Source organism: Benincasa hispida, chromosome 10 (genome assembly GCF_027475165.1).
Source record: "Benincasa hispida cultivar pf3 chromosome 10, pf3_genome.v1.1, whole genome shotgun sequence".
In the NCBI taxonomy this organism is placed as follows: Eukaryota; Viridiplantae; Streptophyta; class Magnoliopsida; order Cucurbitales; family Cucurbitaceae; genus Benincasa; species Benincasa hispida.
In genome coordinates, this window is record NC_143487.1 from 21,248,600 (window position 1) to 21,272,864 (window position 24,265).

At 34.6% G+C, this 24,265-nt stretch overlaps 1 pseudogene across 1 annotated transcript; it reads right to left on the bottom strand.

The window, feature by feature from the left end:
* Nucleotides 1-10,905: 10,905 nt before the first annotated feature.
* LOC120088975 (uncharacterized) lies at nucleotides 10,906-19,762 on the bottom strand (annotated as a pseudogene). The gene is made up of 5 exons (XR_016524029.1): nucleotides 19,371-19,762; nucleotides 18,909-19,017; nucleotides 18,641-18,690; nucleotides 11,460-11,693; nucleotides 10,906-11,266 (listed from the first exon to the last, which is right to left on the bottom strand). The product of XR_016524029.1 is annotated as an uncharacterized LOC120088975 (transcript).
* Nucleotides 19,763-24,265: the final 4,503 nt, after the last annotated feature.

Below are 24,265 nucleotides of genomic sequence, written 5' to 3' on the forward strand. Positions count from 1 at the left end.
TGACCCCCATTCGTTGCATCCACTATGGTTATTTCATATCGTCCTTCTTCTTTTCGTATTATTTTGCTTACTAGACTTGTTGTTGTAGCATGATAAACATTATTATTACTCTTACTCTCGTCGGGATAAATCTGAACCCTTCCCTTGTTCCCGCCTACGTATATAGGATATTTTAAGAAGTGAACGTTTTTCTTAGTTGTAGGGTCAGGGGAAAGAACAGGAAAGGTGATTTCACTATATTTTTGACCAGGAACAAACCCTATCACAAAAATATTTTTTTAGTGGGACGATAGCTCTGAAAAGACAGATTACCCATCTTTTCTTTTCCCGGATAAGAAACAATGACAGTATCTGGGGAATAAGCATCGGCTAACTCTGTGCTAGTAGCTGCAGTATACAAAGGATGTATTGGCAAGAATGTTAGACCATAAAAAAGCTATCATATCCCATTTAAGTTGGGCCAGCCTTTCTTTAGGTTCCCACAGTCATTCTTTGATAAATGATCACTATGAATTAGACTCAATAGAATTTGATCGATTCTCTCGTGAGGTCACAATCACTGCGAGCGACTTGCTTAGTATGAGTAACACGTAGCTCAAAATTTTGGGTGTAGTCACTACTCCCATCCTAAATAAAAAGGGGAATTGGTCTATGGTCGATTCGGTAACAAATAGGAATTTTTAGTTCTACCTCGTGATTTTTTTTATTTATTTTTTTGTGTAATCAACCATTCCTTTTTCTTTAAAAAAGATATGAAATTATGTTTAAATAAGTAAATATGTCATGGTAAAGGAGTCTATCCATCGCATATAGGCTTGAAGGACATCGTGGCATAACCGTTGAGGTGAAGTTGGGACCTAAAAGATCGAATCGAACAATGTAAAGACAAGTAAATCCCTTATGAATTCCAAGAGACTCCTTAGTTTTAATTAAGGGGATTCTTCATTCCAAGGGATTAATCAGATGTGAATAGAATAAAGATAGAGTTTCATTTTACATGTCAATACCAACAAAATGAAATTTATAGTAAGAGAAAAATCCATCGACTTTAAAAATCGTAAGGGTTCAAGTGTCACACCCTTTCCCAGACTACTCTCTTAGCCTAGGAAAGGACATGACTGCAGTAGTTATCAACCTTTTTAGTGACACTTACTGCCTACTAACTCTAGCGGAAATAATCTGATACCAATATGCAATCTCATATACAGCGGCTACCTCTATGACCAAAAACATTAAGTATTAACCACAAAACATTTACAGAGATTACATTACAAGTTTCATAAGTCCCGACACCCAAAAATTAGTCCCTACATGAACAACTATAACATGTGTACAATATTTACAGTAACCACCTAACAGACGGGTTACAATAACTCTTGTCTTTGAGTGGCAGAGTAGATGTAGAGCTACCTCCTGAGGACTTGACCGCTACCTGAGGAAAAGAAAAACATTTGAAAACGGGGTGAGCTTGCTAGCCTAGTGTGTGACTTAAGAAAGAAAACTGATTCTCATGCATAAGTCTCAATAAAGAGATCATACTGAAATATAAATCTTTACAGTAACCTTGTACTGTAATATAAACATTTTCCAAGCATAAAGCATGTAAAGCTGTTTTCATTATAAAACATTAAACTGTTACTTAATTGAGAATAACCCTACTGCGGTTAAATCCCAACATCAACTGCCTAGTCAAGAGAGAACCCTTTTGCTCAATCTCTGACTTAGTCAAAAGAGAAATCTTTTGCTCAATCTCTGACTTTAAACTATCTACGTGCACGTGATTATAACTAAGTACCGTCATATCTTAGGTACTTCTACTCAGATACCTTCTCAAATGTCCCTTAGTATCGAGTTTCAAGTAATACTAGTCATACTATGACTTTCTCTTTAAGCATGTAAAGCAAAACACATAGAAAACATAACTTTAAAGGTACTAACACGTGTTTGGTATATTTAAACACACGTAAATAATTTTTCAATAAACTTTCATACATGGCATGCGTTTAAAACATAACTCATGGTTTGCTTGAAAACTACTTTATAAAACTAGCTAACATGAGAATAATCTTTCTTAAAACATGGTTTCTTTAAAATATTATAAATATTTAGTCACTCACAACTTTTAGGATTACTTCTCAAGGGTCGACATACTTCTAACACTGATGTTAATCCTGTGGACACAAAAATATATATTTAGCTACTAGCATTGGTCTCCCTTTTGAGACTAACTCTCAAATAAGCTTTGCATTTAGCCTTCCTCTAGAATACTTTCACTCAACGCATACCTTGCTATAAGTTTAGCACTTAGAAATTTCCTTGAGACTTTGGCTCTTGCAATGCTTCCAACCGCTCTTCACAAACGCAACCCACTTGTGCAACCAATACTTTGCTCTAAGTGTTCCTTCAGCTGCAAATGGTTATCCACCAAGGCTGCTTATGAATCCAAGACTTCAATGCAAGCTTTCCTCAGCCCACACAACAGATCCAACGCATAAGAATGCTCAGCCCTTGGTCTGTCCGAGTGTTTTACTTCGAGCTGCCAGCTTACTCAACCCAAGCAGTTGCCTGTTTGTTCATGAAATTCCAGATTCAAATTATGAAATTAATAACTCGAATTCTAGAGCTCATGTCAAGAAATTTCCTTCTATAAACGTGTTAAGAATTGTCTTAGGAAGCTTATCTTAAAATTTTAGCTTCAAACTTCTCGTGGTTTGTCCTAGAGACTCAATTCTTTATCGATAGCCCAGATTCATCTGAGAACAAAACCTTTGGTCACTTTTTCCCTTCTCCGGCCTTATTTCGGTGAGAACTTCTTGCGTAAGTGTTACATCTGAAAGTAGACCCTCAGAGCTTTCCAAGACACCAAGATCTCTCAATTTGCACGAAGGAATTGATCAAACTGATCGTTTGAAGTTCAACTTTCCTTTTTATACTGCTTTCCACTACTTGCCATTAAAGCCTAGCATCATGACACCTTCAGCTTAAATGAAGTTAAATTTGGTGCTTAAGACAGTTGTTGTCCTTAATCAGTGGTTAAGACTGATCAATGCATGCTTCAATCGTTTAGCTCACCGCCCCATCATGTAGCTCATCGTTCAATGATTCTCTCGCTATGGCTTATCACCCAACAATCTCGCTGCCGCTCATCGTGTAACACACAACTTATAGCACAGCTTTCGCTACCACTCATCGTGTAGCTCTCATTGTCGCTTATCACCTGTGCCATCATCTAGTGTCATCGCCTAGCGCTAATGCTGATTGTGTAGCACCATCACCTCATCGTGTAGCGCTATCATCCATCGTGTAGCGCTATCGTCTAGCGCATCACTTTGCATCGTTTAGTGTTGCACATAGCTACATAATCGTCTAACGTATCGCTTAGTGTCGCCCGGAGCTACATGATCGTCTAACGCATCACTTAGTGCCGCTCGTAGCTACAAGATCGTCTACACGTGCAACTCCAACGCCCAGCGCCCATGCTCGCGCATATCTGATGCTGCCGTATGCATGCTAACCTCTCAAGATTTTGTTGCCGCATGCCTTGTCCATGCATAGATTTTCTTCTCTCGGCCACACTTGGCTTCCTTAAATGCCTAATTAACCTCTCAAATGAATAAAGCCAATGCCCTTGGCTCAACTCCAATGCCTAGCACAAGGCCAACACATGGGCAAACACTTAGCCATTTTTCTAGCTTCCAACGCATGGGTTACACTTAGCCAATTTTCTTTATAGGTTCACCCAAGAGTCAATCTTTCAAACTTAAACTTTTCTTCTAACTCTTTACCTTTTTCTCTACAATTAAACATGAATTCTTACCTTAATCTACTTACCATACTAATCTCAGTAGGGAATATACACAAGTAGAGAAATTAGGGCTTAAGGTTCACATTAAGTTCATCTATCCCCAAAACCCTAAAAAGGCCAGTTGAGATTAACTTGAAGGTTACAAGCTGTAAATCCTACGTAGGGTGTCGAAGGGTTTAATCCTTTTATTTTGGATGGAATAGCCTCGAATCATATTGCAGTAGGTACATTGGGAATATTAGCGGGCCTATTCCATCTTAGTGTTCGTCTGCCACAACGTTTATACAAAGGATTACATATAGGAAATATTGAAACCATCCTTTTGAGTAGTATCAAAAAATTGATGATATTGAATATATATATTTATTGATGTTATTATTAATAGACTAGGCAAGGAGAAAGGAATAATTGAAAGAAAGGAAATCAATTAGTTATTCATCAAAGTTTCATTTATTTAATGACTAGAATTAAAAGAGGATATATAACTCGGAGATGTAGAAACATATACATAGATATCTTTCAACGTATGATTAATATGTCGAGGGTTAATGGGCAATATTTTATTGATTCAATAAAAAAAAAACTAAATCCATTTCCAATAATGAAGTAAATCAAGAAAGAATTGATAAAACAAATCAAAATCTAATTCACTTTATTTCAACCATCAAAAAGTCACTTTCCAATATTAATAACAAAAATGGAACTTCCAATTATCTTGATAGGGATTTGATATCTTTATTTCCATCTCAGAAAATAATTTTTTTCCATAGGGGATTGTAACGTAATTCTATGGGATTGTCGGTCTCTTTATTAGCTCCTAAAAATTGGATTCATGTAACAAGAGAAAGATTTTCTATTCCTTAGTCGTAAAAATATGTGGCCATGAAATAGAGATTACTTGGAATTGGGTATTCATTCTCTTTGCACTATTATAGATACAGAAATGAAAATAATGGGCAAAATTGGATTCATTTGTCAATAGCTTCTATCGTAAATAAGATTGACTATAGATTCGAGCCATAGCACACGGTTCATAAAATCGTATGATTTTTTCGATCTAAATAAAATAGGTTTTACATGAAGAAGATTTGATTTAGCATGTTCTATTCGATACAGGTAGGCAAAGAACCCAACTCGGTATTATTAAAAAAAAAAACAGAGAAATCATAACCCAGTCAAGATGATATGGATCTCATTGCTATTACTCAAACAAGCATGAAACATATGCTTGCGTATTTGTCCATCGGTCAAATCGGATATGTAATTATTGGAATAATTGTTGGGGACTCAAATGGTAGATATGAAAGCATGATAACTGATATGAAGTTCTATATCGCTATGATCTAGGAACTTTTGCTTGCATTGTATCATTTGGTCTATGTACTGGAACTGATAACATTTGAGATTATGTAGTCGGGAATTTTTATGAAAGCCTTTCATTTTTTTCTCTTCGATGGAAGTTTTATTTTCCCATAATGTATCTTAATTTTTTGCCCCCTCGAACACAACTTACAACTTTCATTGTACTATGCTCTTCAGAGCAACTCTTCTCAAAATCTTAAAAGACATTGAGTTGGAGTCCCATTCTAACTAAGGATTCTTATGGTTCCAAAGAATCCAGCTATAGGAGAACTAAGAACGGAGAGCTTTTCCCCTATTTTCCGCTTGCCTTTTTGGTTCAGATTCTACGGGATCAAACCTATGGGACTTAAGGAATGATAGAAGGGAATAAAAAAAGAAAAAAATAGAGGGAAAAACAAGTAAATAAAAATGACGTAAAAGAGCCCAGATTTCAAATGAACGAAAACATGATTGAATTGGTCATGGTCACTCTTCCAGATGGAATGGAAGAAGGGAGGAGATTCTTGAATGAGGAAAATGATCCAATGTCTTCGAAAGAATTGAAGTCGTATGAGGTGAAAATCTCATGTGCGATTTTGTCGAGTGATAGTAAGGGTGACTTATCTGTCAACTTTTCCACTATCACCCAAAAAATCAAAATCTGCCTTATGTAAAGTTGCCATAGTACGCTTAACCTCGGGATTTGAAATCACTGCTTATATACATGGTATTGGCCATAATTTACAAGAACATTCTATATTCTTAGTAAGAGGAGGAAGGGAGGATTTACCCAATGTGAGATATCACATTGTTCGATTTTAATAAGTAATAGTAAACAAACTGAAACTTATTTATCAACATATTTTTTTCTTCCATTTGAACTTATTTCAATCTTTCTTTTAGTTGCTTTGATCGATGCAAGTAATAGTAAACAAACTAAAACTTATTTATCAACATATTTTTTTTCTTCCATTTGAACTCATTTCAATCTTTCTTTTAGTTGCTTTGATCGATGCAATTGTCATGGCTCGTTAGTAATAAACCTTTAGTTAGAAATAGCATAAATTAAACTTTGTTCTATGTTATCATACACATTCTCCTTCAATTCTATTTGATGATTTTTTCTGTCTAAAATAAAAATTCTTTTATTCGTGGCTTGGATCGTGTATCAACAGTCAATCCCCGGTCGAGGTAGAGGATAAGCTTCCATGGGAACAATTATTTATTTTTATTTCTGCTCGTCTCTTTTTTTAAGAAAAAAAGCGAGGAAGTAGGGGAAGAAATGACAAGAAGATATTGGAACATCCATTTGGAAGAGATGATGGAAGTTGAAGTTCATTTTGGTCATGAAACTTGCTTTATTTAGATTGAAAAAAATCGTACGATTTTATGAAACCGTGTGCTATGGCTCGAATCCATAGTCAATCCTATTTACGATAGAAGTTGTTGACAATTGAATCCAATTTTGTCCATCATTTTCATTTTCATATCCGTACACCGGATTCGATTCGGTTATTGATAGAGTGAATAGATCTGCCATTTTTTGAAATCTCTCTTGCACACCTTTGGCTAATTTGATTCGATGAAGTGATAAACCAGTGTCTCTTTCCATTGTGCAAGCAAGATTAGTTGGATTAGCCACTTTTTTGTAGGTTATATATTTATTTATGCGGCTTTGTTGATTTCCTCTACATCAGGGAAACAAGCTATAACACTTACTTCTAATAATTATATTGAAGCCCCAAATTGGTTGAAGATCACAAGACGTTTCAAATAAGAAAACTCTATTTATTTTTGATAAATTAGTTCACTATCATCATTAATATGGGTTGCCCGAGACTCGAACCCAAAACTAGTCGGATAGAGTAGATAATCTACTTTTAAAAAGGGTTTTTGAGGAATACAAACAACCTCTAGGTTTTTTCTCCTGTGGTGAGCATCTGGAATAACTAGTTTAGTTTCTAGAATCTATTTCTTAGTTCAAGATCTCTCTTACTAATTGGAATCAAAGAATTAGTAGATCTATTCCGCCCAATATGGGAATGAGCTAGAGTTATGAACTTATAATCTATAGTCTGTTGAGTCGATTCCATGATTATAAGTTCATTCCATACCGAGCCAGACCGGAATAGGATTAGGTTATATACATTCTAATTATGAGAAGGGACTATGACATTAGACATTATCATTACCAGAGTTATTACTCACTACATAAAAAAATTTCCATTGGTGAAAGATGTAAGTTCATTGGAAAATAAAAAATATGCATGACGGATGAAATAGTTGTTGCTATATGTTATGTTACAATAACGAATCATTGGTTCATATGCTTTATTATTTCAAAAAGTTTAGAATCAAATATGTATGGAATAGAGATATCCCAACCACCCAAGTAAAGAACAGTTACAAATAACAAAGAAACTAATAGATTTAGATAGGAAGCAACATAAAATAAACCAAATTTGATACCCGAATACTCAGTTTGATAACCTGCTACTAATTTTTCTTCTGCTTTTGGTAAATCAAAAGGTAATCTCTCGCATTCTACTAAGAAGAAATTAGAAAAATAACCCTATAGGTTGATGCAACAATTCCACCCAAAAACATATTTTGATTGAGGCTCAACTATTTCGAAGGTACTCGAACGGTTAGATAATCATAGTCGGTAATAAAATCACTGCTCTCATCACTATTACAAAACCGTACATGAGATTTGCACCTCATACGGCTCTTTGAGAGCTTTAAATAAATCTAAGGAGCGTATCTTTTTTTTTTTTTGTAGCATATTATAGGATAAAAATCTATCATGTGTCCTCAAATTAATCCAATAGAATATATAAATTCTATTATTTTATTCTAGATTTTATTCTATTCCTTAAAATAGATTTAAATAATCTTATCATGATTTTAATGAATCATGATAAGTTGTTTCCTTGAATTTAAAAATATTTCTATTTTCCACGATTCCAATCAATTATAAAGATCCAAAGTCAACCAAAAAAATAAAGTAAGTGGATCTAGCCCATTGAATCATGACTATATCCACTATTATGATATTTAAATTCGATAAAGATTAAATTAGAATGGATCATTTTTAATTTTATTTTCATATTTATTTGGATTCCACACACATAAACCTGTTGATATTTTCATATTTTACTCGATATTTGTGAGAAGGGGTCAAAATTAGAAATTATAGTTGATCCTTGTTCGTAGAAAAGCCAATTCGGATTGGCTCTAGTTCATTTAGAAAATATGGTTAGGAATTATATGTGGAGCAATTAGTCATAAATTGATACTAACTCCTCAAAATTTGGTAACTTCAACTCCATTAAAAACCACATTTGAATCAGTATTTATAGACAAAAGTATGCGGTTATTGGGAAAAAATCAATATATTTCTAATGTGGAATCAAGATCAAATAGGACAGAAATAAAACATTGGGTCGAATTCTCCATTAACAACCACATTTGAATCAGTATTTACATACAAAAGTATTCGGTTATTGGGAAAAAATCAATATACTTCTCATGTTGAATTAAGATCAACTAGGACAGAAATAAAGCATTGGGTCGAACTATTCTTTGGTGTCAAGGTAATAGCTATAGGAAAGGGAGCAGTTTTGGCTAAATATTATATATATAGAAAACAACATACTTCAATCATTTATGATGATCCCTCCAAACAAGCACAAGCTTATCGATAAATGTCTCTTCTTTTACAAAGGCCGTTAGGCTGTGAGTCTTATCCGGGAGATGTTTTTTATTTGTATTTACGCCTTTTGGAAAGAGTCGCTAGATCAAGTTATGTTTTATGTGAAGGAAGTATGATTGCTTTACTAATAGTTGAGACCCAATCGGAAGATGTTTCAATTTATATTCCTACTAATATAATTTGCATTACCGGTGGACAAATATTCTTATCTATGGATCTATTCAATGTTAGAATTAGATATGCTATTAATGTGGGTCTTTCCATCTTCAGAGTAGGATCTGCAGCTCAAATTAAAGCCATGAAACAAGTTGCTGACAAATCAAAATTGGAATTGACTCAATTTGCCGAATTAGAGGCCTTTGCGCAATTCATTTTTTATCTTGATAAAACTACTCATAATCAACTGGCAAGAGATCAACGATTACGTGAGTTGCTTAAACAATCCCAATCAACCCCTCTCACGGTAGAAGAACAAATAATGACTATTTATACCAGAACTAATGGTTATCTTGATTCATTAGAAATTAGACAAGTAAGGAAATTTCTCATTGAGTTACGTACTTATGTAAAAACAAATAAACCTCGGTTTCAAAAAATAATATCTTCCACAAAAACATTCACCAATAAAGCGGAAACCCTTTTGAAAGAAACTATTCAGAAACATCTGGAACATTTCTACTTCAAGACCAAGTATAAAGTAAAACAAAGTATAAATCAATTTTAGAACTTTAAAATGTTATAACTTAAATATGAAATAATTTCATTCTTTTCATTTATTAGGTAGAATATATATGATTTCTATAAACTACTCAACATAAATATATATAAATATATTAAAAAAAGTAGATAATATTTCTAGAAATATATATCAATATTAAAATAAAAATATCATTTTTATTCATAAAGGTAAGACAAATATTTTATAATCTCAAGAGTTAATATCATCAATCTCATAACCATGTCGATATTTCTTTTACATCGAGTAGTGTGTTTAGCATTGGCCAAATCATTAGAGATGTACGAAAGTTTTTTAGTGTACAAAACATAAGCATAATTTAAACAATAATTGACTTATATATCCTTTTAAGATCATAGATTCAAATCCTCATACTTTAATCGTAGTAGCAATAAAAAAAAAGGGTTTCATAGTGGAACAGTTGCTGTGACCGTAACATGTCTTGGGTCAGTTAGCCTTGATTTCACATTCACAAATCCAACTTCTCTCATTCTTCCTTCCACATCAGTGAGATGATATTCATCTACGTATGGCTCTACGCTCTTCAGTAATGTGTATATGATTGGAGATAATTCCTATAATGGCATCGTAAATTAATAGACATTTTAGCAAAATTTTCATTATTAAAGCTAATTAATGTCAATTTTATGGAATAAAGGGAAACCAATAATATATACCTGAGTAATCTTTGATTTGGGCTGCATAAGAAAATTCCAAATGTAATATTACATTCGTTACATACTACAATATACCATACTAGATGAGGATATTTGTTTATTTATTATCCGTTTAAAATACCATTTTGGTCCTTGTAATTTAAAAATTGTTCAATTTTAGTCTCTGTAATTTCAAATGTTCAATTTTTGTACTTAAACTTTTAATAAACCTTAAATTTAGTCCCTCAAAGTTAATTTTTATTGAAGTTGATTAAATAAACATAATAATTTTCATCTAAAGAAACAAAATATGTGAATATATTTTGAAAATTTAGAGTGAGAATGCTAATAAAAATAAAGTAATGAAAAATCCATAATAAACTAGTAGTAGAGACTAAATTTAAGATTTATCGAAAGTATATGAACTAAAATTAGATATTTGAAACTCCAAAATATAAGAACCAAAAGGATATTTTAACTCTATCTTTTTAAAGTTCTTCTAAGACATACATGTATGCATAATGGTCAACTTACCGCATTGTCAATAATGATAATTGTGCCACCAGGTCAAAGAAGTCGAAATGATTCCTTGGGCAATTTAACAATTATTCTTTGAAGACATTCGTGAAACTAAAATATCATAGATCAGTGTGTTAGAGATTCATAGTGTATAAGTGATCAAGACATACAATTATCTTAATTGATACGAAACATTTTGCATGATACCAAAAATAACGTTACGAGAGTTTATGTCTAAAAGTGTGAACAACATCATACTTGTTATCCTTATCAATAAGCAAAATTCTTGACATAATTGGATTACATAAAATAATCTTAAATGAAGAGGAACTTGTTGCCAGATGAGCAATGGAAAGTAGGTAAAATGATCTTGAAGGAAAGCTAGTATGTTCCCCATTTTCATGTAACCATCTTATTGGATTCTTTCTTGGATGGGCTCTTTTGTTTTCATTGTGTTCAGCCACAGCAAGGAAGTAAGGAGACAAATCTAATCCCTATACCAAATGAATATTAAAGATCAAACATGAACACAAAACTAAAACATCATAACAATCTCTAATCAAACTTCAGCAAGCTTCTTTTTTTTGAAAAATGTCGATTGATTATTGTAATTTTAGAGTTATGTCAATTAAAATCTCAAACTAATAATTGTATTATGATTAAAGAAAACAAAATAAAGTTACTTACAATCGTTTTAGCCGAAGGAAACTTGTCGGCCAGATATGTTGTGCTTAAACCTATAGAACACCCAATGTCTAGAATGTCTAGAATAGGATTGTTTGAAGAATACTTCATATGATGCTCATCAATTCGTTGAAGCCAATTTCCAAATACAACTTCCTTTGCTTCATCTAAACAAGAGGCATTGGGAACTACTCGCATAACCATTGACATTGTTGCAGCCTCTACTTCTGTTGCAGCCTACAAGAGAAACACAGAATTTTGACATATTAATAAAACATTCAGGGATTATTTGGTCTGTCGATTTCATAAGTCAGTGTTAAATAACACAATTTTACCAACTTTAATAGTGTTCACTATTGAAGTTTGCACATTTATTGAAGAATTTTATTTTCGCTTCTCTCTCTTCTGTACATTTATCAAGGAACTCCATGTTCGCAACCCCTACACCTCCAACAAAGATGTCCTAATTCCAAAATATTAATATTGAAATAGGGAAAGAGATAACACAAGGAGTTTACGTGGAAAACCCTAATTCAGGGAAGAAAAACCACGATAGAAAAGAACTTATTATTTTATGTCACTTTACAATAGACCCAACCCTAGATATAAATAGAATAATGTGAAACCCTAATTTAGAAAATATAGTAAAAAGACAAAATTGCCCTTAGGGCTAATTTAACATATTTCAACACTCCCCCTCAAGTTGGGGCATAGATATCAGCAAGGCCCAACTTGCTAATATAAGCTTCAAACGTCTGTCTTGATAACCCTTTCGTAAAGACATTGACGATCTGCTGGACTGAAGGTACATAGGGAATACAAATAGATCCGTGGTCTAACTTTTCTTTAATAAAGTGCCTATCAATTTCAACGTGTTTGGTTCTATCATGTTGTACGGGATTGTTTGCAATACTGATGGCAGCCTTATTATCACAATACAGCTTCATAGGCCCAGGATTACTCTCGTGAAGATCAGATAAAACTTTCTGCAACCAGATTTCTTCACACACTCCCAGATTCATAGCTCTGTACTCTGCCTCAACACTACTTCTGGCCACTACACCCTGTTTTTTACTCCGCCAAGTTACCAAGTTTCCCCATAAAAAGGTACAGTACCCTGAGGTTGACCTTCTATCAGTCACAGATCCGGCCCAATCTGAGTCAGTATATGCCTCGATGCTTTGTGTGTCATGTTTCCTGAATACCAAGCCCTTCCCAGGAGTGGACTTTAAATATCTCAAAATTCGAGTCACAGCTTCCATGTGCTCCTCATATGGACTCTGCATGAACTGACTTACTACATTTACAGCATAGGAGATGTCGGGTCTAGTATGAGACAAGTAAATCAGTTTTCCTACTAGACGTTGATACCTCTCCTTATTCACAGGGACTCCTTCCAAAACATTTTTCAGTTTGCTATTGACCTCAATAGGGGTGTCAATAGGTTTGCATCCGGTCATTCCTGTTTCCTTTAACAAGTCCATAGTGTACTTCCGCTGAGAAACAGATATTCCTGCTTTCGATCTTGCCACTTCCATCCCTAGAAAATACCTCAAACTACCAAGATCCTTAATTTCAAATTCACTCGCCATCCTTTGTTTTAGCTTAGTAATTTCTACTGTATCATCCCCTGATAGGATGATGTCATCAACATACACTACCAACACAGCAATCTTTCCTAAAGGTGATTTTTTGGTAAACAAGGTATGATCAGAATGTCCCTGAACAAACCCTTGGGACTTAACAAACACGGTGAATCTGTCAAACCATGCCCTAGGAGACTGCTTCAACCCATATAAAGACTTCCTGAGTTTGCAAACATGATTTCCAAACTTAGCTTCAAAACCTGGAGGTGGACTCATATAAACTTCCTCTTCCAACTCACCATTTAGAAATGCGTTCTTTACATCTAGTTGATGTAGGGGCCAATCTTTATTCACAGCGACAGACAGAAGAACACGAATCGTGTTTAACTTAGCTACTGGAGAAAAAGTTTCTGAATAATCAATTCCATACGTCTGAGTGAATCCTTTAGCAACTAACCTGGCTTTATATCTTTCAAGTGTTCCGTCAGACTTATACTTCACTGTGAACACCCATTTGCAACCAACTGTTTTGTGGCCTCTAGGGAGAGCTACCAACTCCCAAGTCTTATTTGCCTCAAGAGCTCTCATTTCCTCTATTACTGCTGCTTTCCATTCGGGAACTTCCATGGCCGTATGTACACTGGTAGGTATTGTTAGAGCATCTAGCTGAGTAGTAAAAGCCTTAAAAACAGGAGATAAGTTATTATAGGTCAAAAAACTATGCAAAGGATATTTTGTACATGACCTGGTTCCCTTTCTTAGAGCAATTGGCATATCCAGGGTGTTATCATAGTTGTCAGTTTTCGTCTGTCTCTCTTCAGTATCAGACTTTTGAGACAATTCTGCATCCTCTTGAGGATTATTAAGCATCTCATCCTTTCCTGACATTTCAACCTTCTCTGAGCTCATTTCGTCACTTTCTATGTTCCCAGACTTTTCTTCAAGACTCTCCTTTGAGACAACGGGATCTTGAACTTGTGCTGGTTCTGACGCTTGGACACTTTCCGATGGAACATCAGAGGTTTCCTGAATTTCCTTTCTGAGATTCCTCCTATAATACGTTATCCAGGGCACTTGTTTAGTAGGAAGAACCGACACAGGAACAACAGGAGCCGAATTAGGTTCAAGACTAGGTAGACTAGGTCCAGGAATATTGGGACTAAGCTCAGATTCAGGAATATCTGGACTAGGCTCAAGGTTGAGGCTAATGGGTATGGAATACGTGGAATTGTTAGTCTCTTCATTCGTGGTCTCCCTCTGAAGATGACTAACGGGAAAGAACGGTTTGTCTTCAAGGAACGTGACATCCATAGTAACAAAATATTTTCTGGAAGATGGATGGAAGCATTTATAGCCTCGCTGATGAAGTGGATACCCGACAAACACACATGTTTTAGCTCGTGGAGCAAACTTAGTCCGATGTGGACCATGAGTATGGACAAAGGCTGTACACCCAAACACACGAAGAGGAACCTCAGGAATAAGACGGGTAGACTGATAGGACTCTTTGAAGCACTCAAGAGGGGTTTGAAACTTTAGGACTCGAGAAGGCATTCTATTAATTAGATGAGCTGCGGTAAGAATCGCATCTCCCCACAGGTACGAAAGAAGAGATGCTGGAATTATCAAGGAACGAGCCACTTCAATAAGATGGCGATTTTTCCGTTCAGCTACCCCATTTTGTTGTGGAGTATATGCACACGAGTTTTGATGTATGATCCCTTTTGACACTAGGAATTCCTGGAAGGTGTGGTTGACAAACTCACGACCATTGTCACTTCGGAGAATGTCAATCTTTGTGTTAAACTGTGTTAATACAGTGGTATAGAACTGTTTGAAGGTAGATAAAACCTCGGACTTATCAGCAAGAAGATATACCCATGTAAGTCAGGTATGATCATCAATGAAAGTTACAAACCACCGTTTACCAGACAGGGTATTGATGTTCGAGGGACCCCTGACATCACTGTGAACCAGGTGGAAAGGCTGGGTAGGCTTATAGGGCTGAGAAACAAATGACACGCGATGTTGTTTAGCACGTATACAGACATCACAAGATAATGAAGAGACATTCACATTATGGAATAAATGAGGAAACAAATATCGCATATATTGAAAACTAGGATGTCCAAGACGAAAATGCCACAATAAATAATCTGTTTCAGATATAGCAAAAGAAGATAACAGGCTAGTCCTAAACAAGCTTCTGGAGGAAGCATCCGTAGAAAGGAAATATAGGCCTCTGTCATATCGGGCAGTGCCAATCGTCCTCCCCGAGCTCAAGTCCTGAAACAAAGCAGTATCTGGTGAGAAGACAACTCTACAGTTCAAATCTTTTGTATTTTGCTTATTGATAATAAATTGTAAGAGATTTTGGGCACATGTAAGACATTTTGCAGGGTTAATCCATGAAATGGTGATAGTCTGCCTTTTCCAGCAACAGGAGCGAAGGACCCATCCGCAATTCGAATCCTCTCATTTCCAGCACTTGGATAGTATGAGAGAAATCGGTCGGATGAGCCAGTCAAGTGATCGGTTGCTCCTGAATCTAGAATCCATAACTCATTCCCCTCAGCAAGGAAACTCAAGGATTGAGGATTACCTGATTGAGCAACTGTTCCGATTCCTACGGTACCTGAATCCCCAGGATTAGTCACTGGAAACTGTGTTTGAGGTTGTGCAGTCCCCTCAACTGATTCACCCACTAGAGCACGCCCAGATCTCGACTTGTCATTCGGAGGGCGACGTTTACCATTTGGAGGGCGACCATGCAATTTCCAGCACTAATCCTTCGTATGCCACTGTTTTTTACAATGCTCACAAACTGGGGGTGTTTTACTATTCTGCTTGTCACCATCAGCTCCAGTGGACTTTACCCTGAAGGCAGCTGACTCTGTAGTGATAACACTTGGCCCATTCATTGCACTTGATCTATCTTCTTCCAATCTAACTTCTGAACATACCTCCATGAGAGACGGAATTGGTTTCTGCCCTAGTATTCTACTCCGAACTGTATCAAATTTGGGGTGTAGCCCGGCAAGAAAATCATACACACGCTCAACCTCTTCTATCTTGGAGTACTGAATTCCATCTTGTGGACAGGTCCAGATGATCTCCCGACATAGATCCATTTCTTGCCATAACAACGACAACTTGCTGAAGTATGATGTTACATCCATGCTCCCCTGTTTGCATTCGTGAACCTGTTTACGTAGAGTATACAGGCGGGATGCGTTCTGACGCCTCGAATATAACCTTCGGACTGCATCCCAAATATCCCGGGCAGTGGCTGAATAGAGTAAGGGTTTCCCGATTTGTGGTTCCATACTACTAATTAACATTGAGCGGAGCAAAGAATCCTCAGCCTTCCAGACACGCTCTTGGGGATCACCAGGATTCGGTCGTGGTATCTCTCCAGTTAAATATCCAAACTTATGGCGTCCCTCAAGAACCATTTTAATGGTTTGGGACCAAGAGAAGTAATTTTGCCCATTCAACTTCTCTCCCGTGATCATTCCTGCAGAATTTCCAATTATTCCAGATAAAAGATTAGAAGTTGGATTAGGAAACATTGATACCGGATTTTCTGAATACATCGGGGAAGAATCATGGCCATTCAATCGGGCTCCCAGGGCGACCATCTGTTGCTGAAGACTCGTTAATTGTTGTTGGAGTTCCCCATGAGATTCAGATATGGAATTTTTCTGTCTAAATGCCATGGGATTTTCTTCAATGGATTCACCCATTCGAAACTGGGGCTGAACTGGATATACTTGAGGAAGAAACTGTCCACCATGATGCTGTGACGACGCTACTGCCGGAAGTCCACCAGCAGCAGAGTTCGGCAACCCGTGATCGGCGCTGCTCCCAGACTGCTGTGATGGTGGGTAACGGATGAACGGCTCGGCGATCTGCTGTGCAGCGGAAGAAGTCGCGCCGATCTGACCCGACCCGACAGCTGGAACACGCTCATGGGAAGAGATCGCGCCGATCTGACTCGACCCGACAACTGAAACATACCCATAATCGTCTGGTGAAGACGCGATTCTGTGCGACGCCGAGATGCCTACCGGCTGTAGACCGATCTGACTCGACCCGGCAACTGGAACGTACCCATAATCGTCTGGTGAAGACGCGATTCTGTGCGACGCCGAGATGCCTACCGACTGTAGACCGATTGCGTGCGCCGGCTGGAGAACGTTTGAGGCTGAGATGGTTGTGAGCGACGCTGAGGATCCGATTGGTTGTGACCCGATTGCGTGCGTCGGCTGTTCGGCTGGAGGATTCCGATCGATGATGTTTAGCTGGAACGGCTGAGACTGGAGGCTAATCGGCTAGCCAGCTGGAGCAATTCCACCACCTGGGATGATAGTTCGGAGATATCGGTCAACCGCTGCTTGAATCACAGTCTCATTATTCAGCGTACCTTCACCTACTAAGTTTGACGACTGAGTTTCTTCTACCGGGGCTAGGGTTTCATCACCTTGCTCTGATACCATATTGAAATAGGGAAAGAGATAATACAAGGAGTTTACGTGGAAAACCCTAATTTAGGGAAGAAAAACCACGATAAAAAAGAACTTATTATTTTATGTCACTTTACAATAGACCCAACCCTAGATATAAATAGAATAATGTGAAACCCTAATTTAGCAAATATAGTAAAAAGACAAAATTGCCCTTCGGGCTAATTTAACATATTTCAACAATTAACTCTAAACTTCAAAACTCAGCGCTCATAAACCACCCTCCTTAGGTTTAAAGAATATGGAGAAGATCAGTATGACTCTCTGACACCATAGTTTTTTCAGCAAAAGAAATGTGCCAAAGAGTATGAATGAAGGAGACCTTCCCATAACTATGAGTTGAAGACTTGACGTCATTAGCGTCGAATGTCAACATGTCAATCATCTTGTTATTCAACACCTCCAAACAATCAGACTCCACGATCATATGCTCGTTCAATAACGAGTGAGCATATTGTTGGGGTTTTGACAAAATATTAGAAGTGCAGTTTGTTCCATATCGATTAAAGTGAAGAATGGGGATGGATTCCAAACATATAAAAGGAGCCTATACCTCCAACTTCGAGTTGTCCCAGTTAGAAACACTTAGATTCCTTTTGTATTCTCTAGTTGGAGAGTGGAAAAAATGTGGAGTAGTATAGACTTTTGAAAGAGTGCTTTTGTAATTGGGATTGGGAAGAGAATTGTTCTATGTGATTGTAACAAATTTTCACATGGTAGATTTCTTCTTGGTGGGCTGTGATTTTTCTTCGAGGTGGGAGTTTTCCACTATTTCTAGTTTTATCGTTTTCTTTTAATTTCTCACTTATTCTTGGAGTAGAAGTGAGAAATATTTTCCAACACATACAGACAAGCCTTCAAAAATAGCCTTAGTTTCGAGAATCTTAATTTCAAAACAATGAGAAATTGCCTTCAATCTCACTCGTCAAATACACCTAAGATAATTTTGGGTGATATATTCATTTTTTTCAAGCATTTGGTGTGACTAATCAGATGGACGAAGAAAAAATAGTTGCAACCTAGGTAGCAGCTTTATTACCCTAGAATTAATGTCCAAGTAGTGAGTACTTACAAGCCACGAGAGATGACCCTCATCATATGCATGAAAAGGCTTTAGGTAATCTGTTAAAAAAAAAGAAGACTAAAAATATGACATTGGTTAAAAATGAAAATTAAATATGCAAGACTACAATGATAGAACATCCTAGAATAAATCAAAACCTTGTAATGTGTTGTGGGGATGATGTTATGCAATTAATTTATGAAATTAAAATTAAAAGAAATTACATGATAATTTATGAAATTCGAATTAAATGCAAAGGGAAGAAATTAGGAATTACAATCAGGGTAGATAATGCAGGGATTTCGAACTTTCTCCAACTAACTTCTTCACACTCCAAAATCTCTGACCTCATTTTTTGCCATGGAATATTATTCCCTGCTGCCTTACTGTTCCAAAAATTAGGTAAATTAGTTCAAATTATAAATTTTGGTAATTAAGTAAATTAAACCGCATTTGAGTATGATATCATACTCAAATCATCATTTGTCAAAATGAACGTAGCTCAATTCATGACATCGTTATATATAGTGTTTTGTTAATTAACTATAGTGTTTTGCCAAAGGGTTGTGTTAATTGACTATAGTGTTTTGCCTTTTATTAAAGATAAAAGAAGTAATATTAAACTTTAGTTTTTGTGGAAAATGAAAGATGAAGATTAAAGGTATAAATCTAAAGAAAGCAAATTAATGCAAATTTGTAATAATCTAATTCAAAATAATAATAATAAAGATAGAGAGACCTGATCATGAGTTGTCTGGCGGCGAGCTTAAGAATGGCGAAGAAAGGTTTGACAGAAATGATGCCGCCGACAAGACGAGACAGAAGACTATTTCCCGACCACTTCGGATGCTCCAAATTTCCCTCTTCGTACAACGTTCTCAATTCCGACCTCGCCATAATCCGACTAAGCTTAATAATGGGCTTCCTTTTGTTTCCATTGCCGGAGATTACGCCGAGTTGGTGACCCTGACTCGGTGCTCCCAATGATAATGCCATCATTATAGCCTGCGCCCCGCTGAGTCAAAACTCTTCAAATCGCCTTCTGTAACCCCTGATTTTGATCTAATTTTCTACAATATCTGTTTCTTTTTTCTTTCCTCTCTCTTTTTATAACTTTGATGTAAAATCCCATTTAACCACTAATCGATATTCTGCCTTCTTCTTGTCCCCCAAAAGACTTTATTTATTTATTTATTTATTTTTTATTTTTTAAATTTCCTTTAAAAAATATCTTTTTTTAAATGAAAATACACCTCGAGATATGGGTTAAGTTGTATTTCAATAATGCCACAATATTTGAGGATTGAGTTTAATACCACTTTGATAGTAAGTTCTTCCATCCAAACTCTACTTATCAAATAAAATAGACCCAATCTAACGGTTCAAGTTATACTTCATTTATTTTAAAAAATCATGAAATAACTCAATTTAAAAATAAATATATGCATATTTAATTGAGTGTTAAGTAATAAACATCGTTTTTAAAACTAATGATAAATTTATAGGTTCGAAATGCAACTATACGGATTTGGCCTTGTTAATCAAATTCTTCGAGATATATAGTTTTTTTGGACACCCCTAATCATTCTATCTAATTTTTTATTATAGAAAATTATAATAAATGTCTACCTAAATATCCAATATTGAGAAATGCTAGATTACTAATAATATTGTAAAAATACCTACCAATTTTTTAGGGGAGGAGAGTGAAGATTTCTTTTTTCAGTAATATCCCTCTATACCTATTTATTTACAGATATACTATCACAACATAAATACAATTTTTTCAGTTAGAAGTAATAAATTTTCGAGAATAGTTGAATAATATATATCCTCTAAAACCCAAAGCCAACTAAATATTGCAAATTGTGATTGGATGTCATGTGGTAAAATTATTGAGTTTGAAACTTAGAGACCTAAATGCAACTTAATCCAAATCTCAAACACCAAAATTATAATTTCTCTGGGTCAACTATTCAATCAAATGAGATTGAGCATGTTTCCCATCTCTTCTCGAGAAACAAGTGGGCTATTTCTTTGCAAAATTGTGGGATAGGGCTAAGCGGAGCGAAAAGGGTTTTCCATGAGATGGGAAATGAAAACTATTAGCCCCACACGAGGTTTGTGAATAAGTGATTGTCTGATAATGAGCAAGGCCCCTTTTTCTCAGAAAGAAGAATAGGAACGAAAAAAAAAAAAAAATCCTAGAGAAATTGCTATATCCTCTATTCAAAGGAGAGAAATGAGTCTGGATATTCTGATAGTTCCGAAGAATTCCATATTCCAAGTTACGATCGGATCTATTCATTAAAAAGAATCGATTCAATACATTTCTTATGTACCCATAGGTAATTGCTCCATAGATCCTATATCTATCTATATGAAGAAGAAATCATGTAACGAAGGGGGTTCTTATTTGTACAAATGGTACTTCGAACTTGGAACGAGCATGAAGAAATTAAACTATAAATTTAAGTATTCAACTTTTAATCTTGCATCTAAATACTTTTGATATATTCAAAGTTTTTAAAATTAATTAGTATATTTGATATAAAATTAAATCATATTATATATATGTAAATATAGATTATAAATCTTTAGAGATTACAAATCCTCGAAAGAAAACATAGGACCACCAAATTGAATCTCAACTCATATATAGATATGCTTGTGACCAAGAGATCTATGTGCGAATATTCTACTCTTATTACAAAAGCAAAAAAAGACTTAAAAGAATGTATACCACGAGTTAGGGAAATAAAAAACCGACCATTTGAAACCATAAATAAATATAAAAAAGTATATAAAAAAACCGTACTATTACTATCAGAATGAATACATAAATAAAGAAAATTTTTTAAAAAGAAAATGAACGAAGAAAAAATAAAACTCACTCGTAATTTGGCAAATTAAAAAAAAAAAAAAAAAGTTAGTTTAGACAAAATAAAAAGTGTTTCTGAAAAGATTGAAATTATTGTTAATTATTTAACAATAAAAAATTAAAATTGGAAACTTCTTTTTTCGAATGATAAAACAAAAATTAGTCCCAATTTTTTTTCTATTAAAAAAAAAGATGATTTGAATCCTGAATTCAAATAGAAGATTGGTATCTTAGTGAAAGTTCTTCAAGACATATTTTATGGTAATTATTGGTATCTGTTATATTTTAAATAAACTCCAATTACTACAGATATATATTAATTATTATAATTATATTTTTCCAGGAAACCCTTGCCTAGTTACATAATTCGTCTCAAATCTGGAATTGATATGATATGATATGATTTTTTTTTTTGGGCAAGATACAACTTTGATGTTAGTTAACAAGTAGCATAAAAATTAATGGACAAGATCTTTTTTGAGATATTGATCACCATGTTTTCTTTCACATTATTTTATTTCATTTTCTTTAGTGCAGTAATTTTAAATGTGTTAATTTTTTTAATGACGCCAAATTTTCACAAATTTTGTTTTAAGTTATACAATAAACCTAAGAATTCAGTGAACATAAAGTATTGCAAATAAATTATACTAAAAAAAAAAAGTGCAATATATCATCTTCCTCACAACGTCTACTAAAAAAATTAAGAGCGACACTTGAAAAAAAAATTGTAATTAAGGGTAACATTTAGATGTAGCAGCTCAAATTGCACTCAATGCAACTTCTTCAATTATAAAGGAATAAAATATTTTTTTTAAAAAAATTTGTAATGTAGCAACTTGTAATTGGACATGTGGGTAAACTGCACAAATATGAGTACGGATGCACCTAAGTATTTCAATGATTTATAACACTTTCAATTATACTATTTTTCGCTAATGGATGCTAAACTTAGTTGAAGTTCCCTTTTCATTTTTGTATATGTAATGAGTTTGGAAAAATAAAAATGTAATTATTTTAAATGACAAAATTGCTGGAAATATTTTTAAATATAACAAAATATTATTGTCTATCAATGATAAATAATGATAGACATCTATCAGTATCTATTAGTGATAGATGATAAATAGTTTATTAATGTCTATCAATGATAGACAGTGAGATTTTGCTATATTTGTAAGTAATTTGATTTATTTTACTATTTGAATACAACCAAAAATAAAACAAGAGGAATAGGCAATATACCATAAATTACAAATTATATAATAGGATTTGATATTTCAACTTTTGATCTAGTTGGTAAAAGGTACTATACTTTACCAATTGAGCTATGTAGTGTGACCGAGACGTAGTGTGTCTAAGTATGAAACATGAGAAAGGAAAATAACCTCTAGTCTCTAGTGTAATTGTACATTGTCAACAAGTAATATTATGAAATACTCCAAGTATTGTACCTAAGGGAACACATGTAACAAAATTTCTATGAATAAACAAGATTTTTCTCCAAGTATGAAATCAAAGATAACCATAAAATAATTTGAGGGATGGTTGTATTTAAATAAAAGGTAATGAAAATAAAGGAGGGATTCAAATATTTGTATACCTTTGGTTCGAGAATGTTTATCTTTTATGTAATTGCAATTTTGATTCAAATTTAAACATGATGAATTGGATATAATACCTATTCGACCTTTTATGAAATATCTTTAAGAATCTACATTAAACCTATATGTATATGGTTAATGCAAACATAGATAAATAAGAGCACAATACAAGGTCCTAAAGATTTTACCCTATGTCTAGGGTAAAAGACAAAGGCCTATGTCTAAGCACTTTTTCTAGATTGTTTTTAAGAAATCCAAGCTTTACTTAAGATTTTCAATATTAAATTCAACTTATACTAATCTAGTTGATAAATTTAAGACTAATAATGAAAATAAACTCAATAAAAGTAATCATGATATGAAGATGAGCCAAGTTACTTTTTATGTTAAAGATTTATTCTCCTCCTTGGAGATATTTATATATTTGAATCCCAAAGAAGGGTTTTACTCATGATTAAATAAAAGAAAGCAATAAAGAAAGAGAAAAAATATTAAAAAGCAAGGAGAAAGAAGGTTGAAAATATCAATGAAGAACTTGTATTAAACTAAGAGAATGAAAATACAAAACTAGAAATTGTAGTTAACTTGTAGAAAACAATTCAAATTAATCCAAATTTAAACGATTCTTGTTTTATCCTTAGTAAGCTAGCAATGGAACCTAATGAATCTACAGATTAGAAGCTCCAATGATACGAGATTAATTAATTAAACTCTTTAATTAAATGAATCAAAATCCATTAACTGCAGACCACTCCATTAAAGAACTGCTGTTGTACTCTTCGTACTGTAGATATATTTTTGTATATCCACAAATATAACCAATCAATAGTAAGTTGACCCTTCATGAATTGCTTGTAATTACAGTTGGATCAAATTACCGTTTTACCCTTGTAATTACATCTAACTCCATAAGTCCCACTAATTATTGAACAACCTGTTTATTGTTCTATTATAAACAAAAATCATCTTGGACTAATGAGAGGGAGAGACCCCATCGTTTAAGACCTGGAGTCAGTGTTTAAGGGAGTAATTCATCTACTTACCCTAAAAATGAGAAGGAGTGAATTTAATCTTGTGTAGTTATGTTCCTAGCTTCCTACTCGGACAAATCCCTAAAATGATAGGCTTATTGAGTCGGTGAGTTGGGCC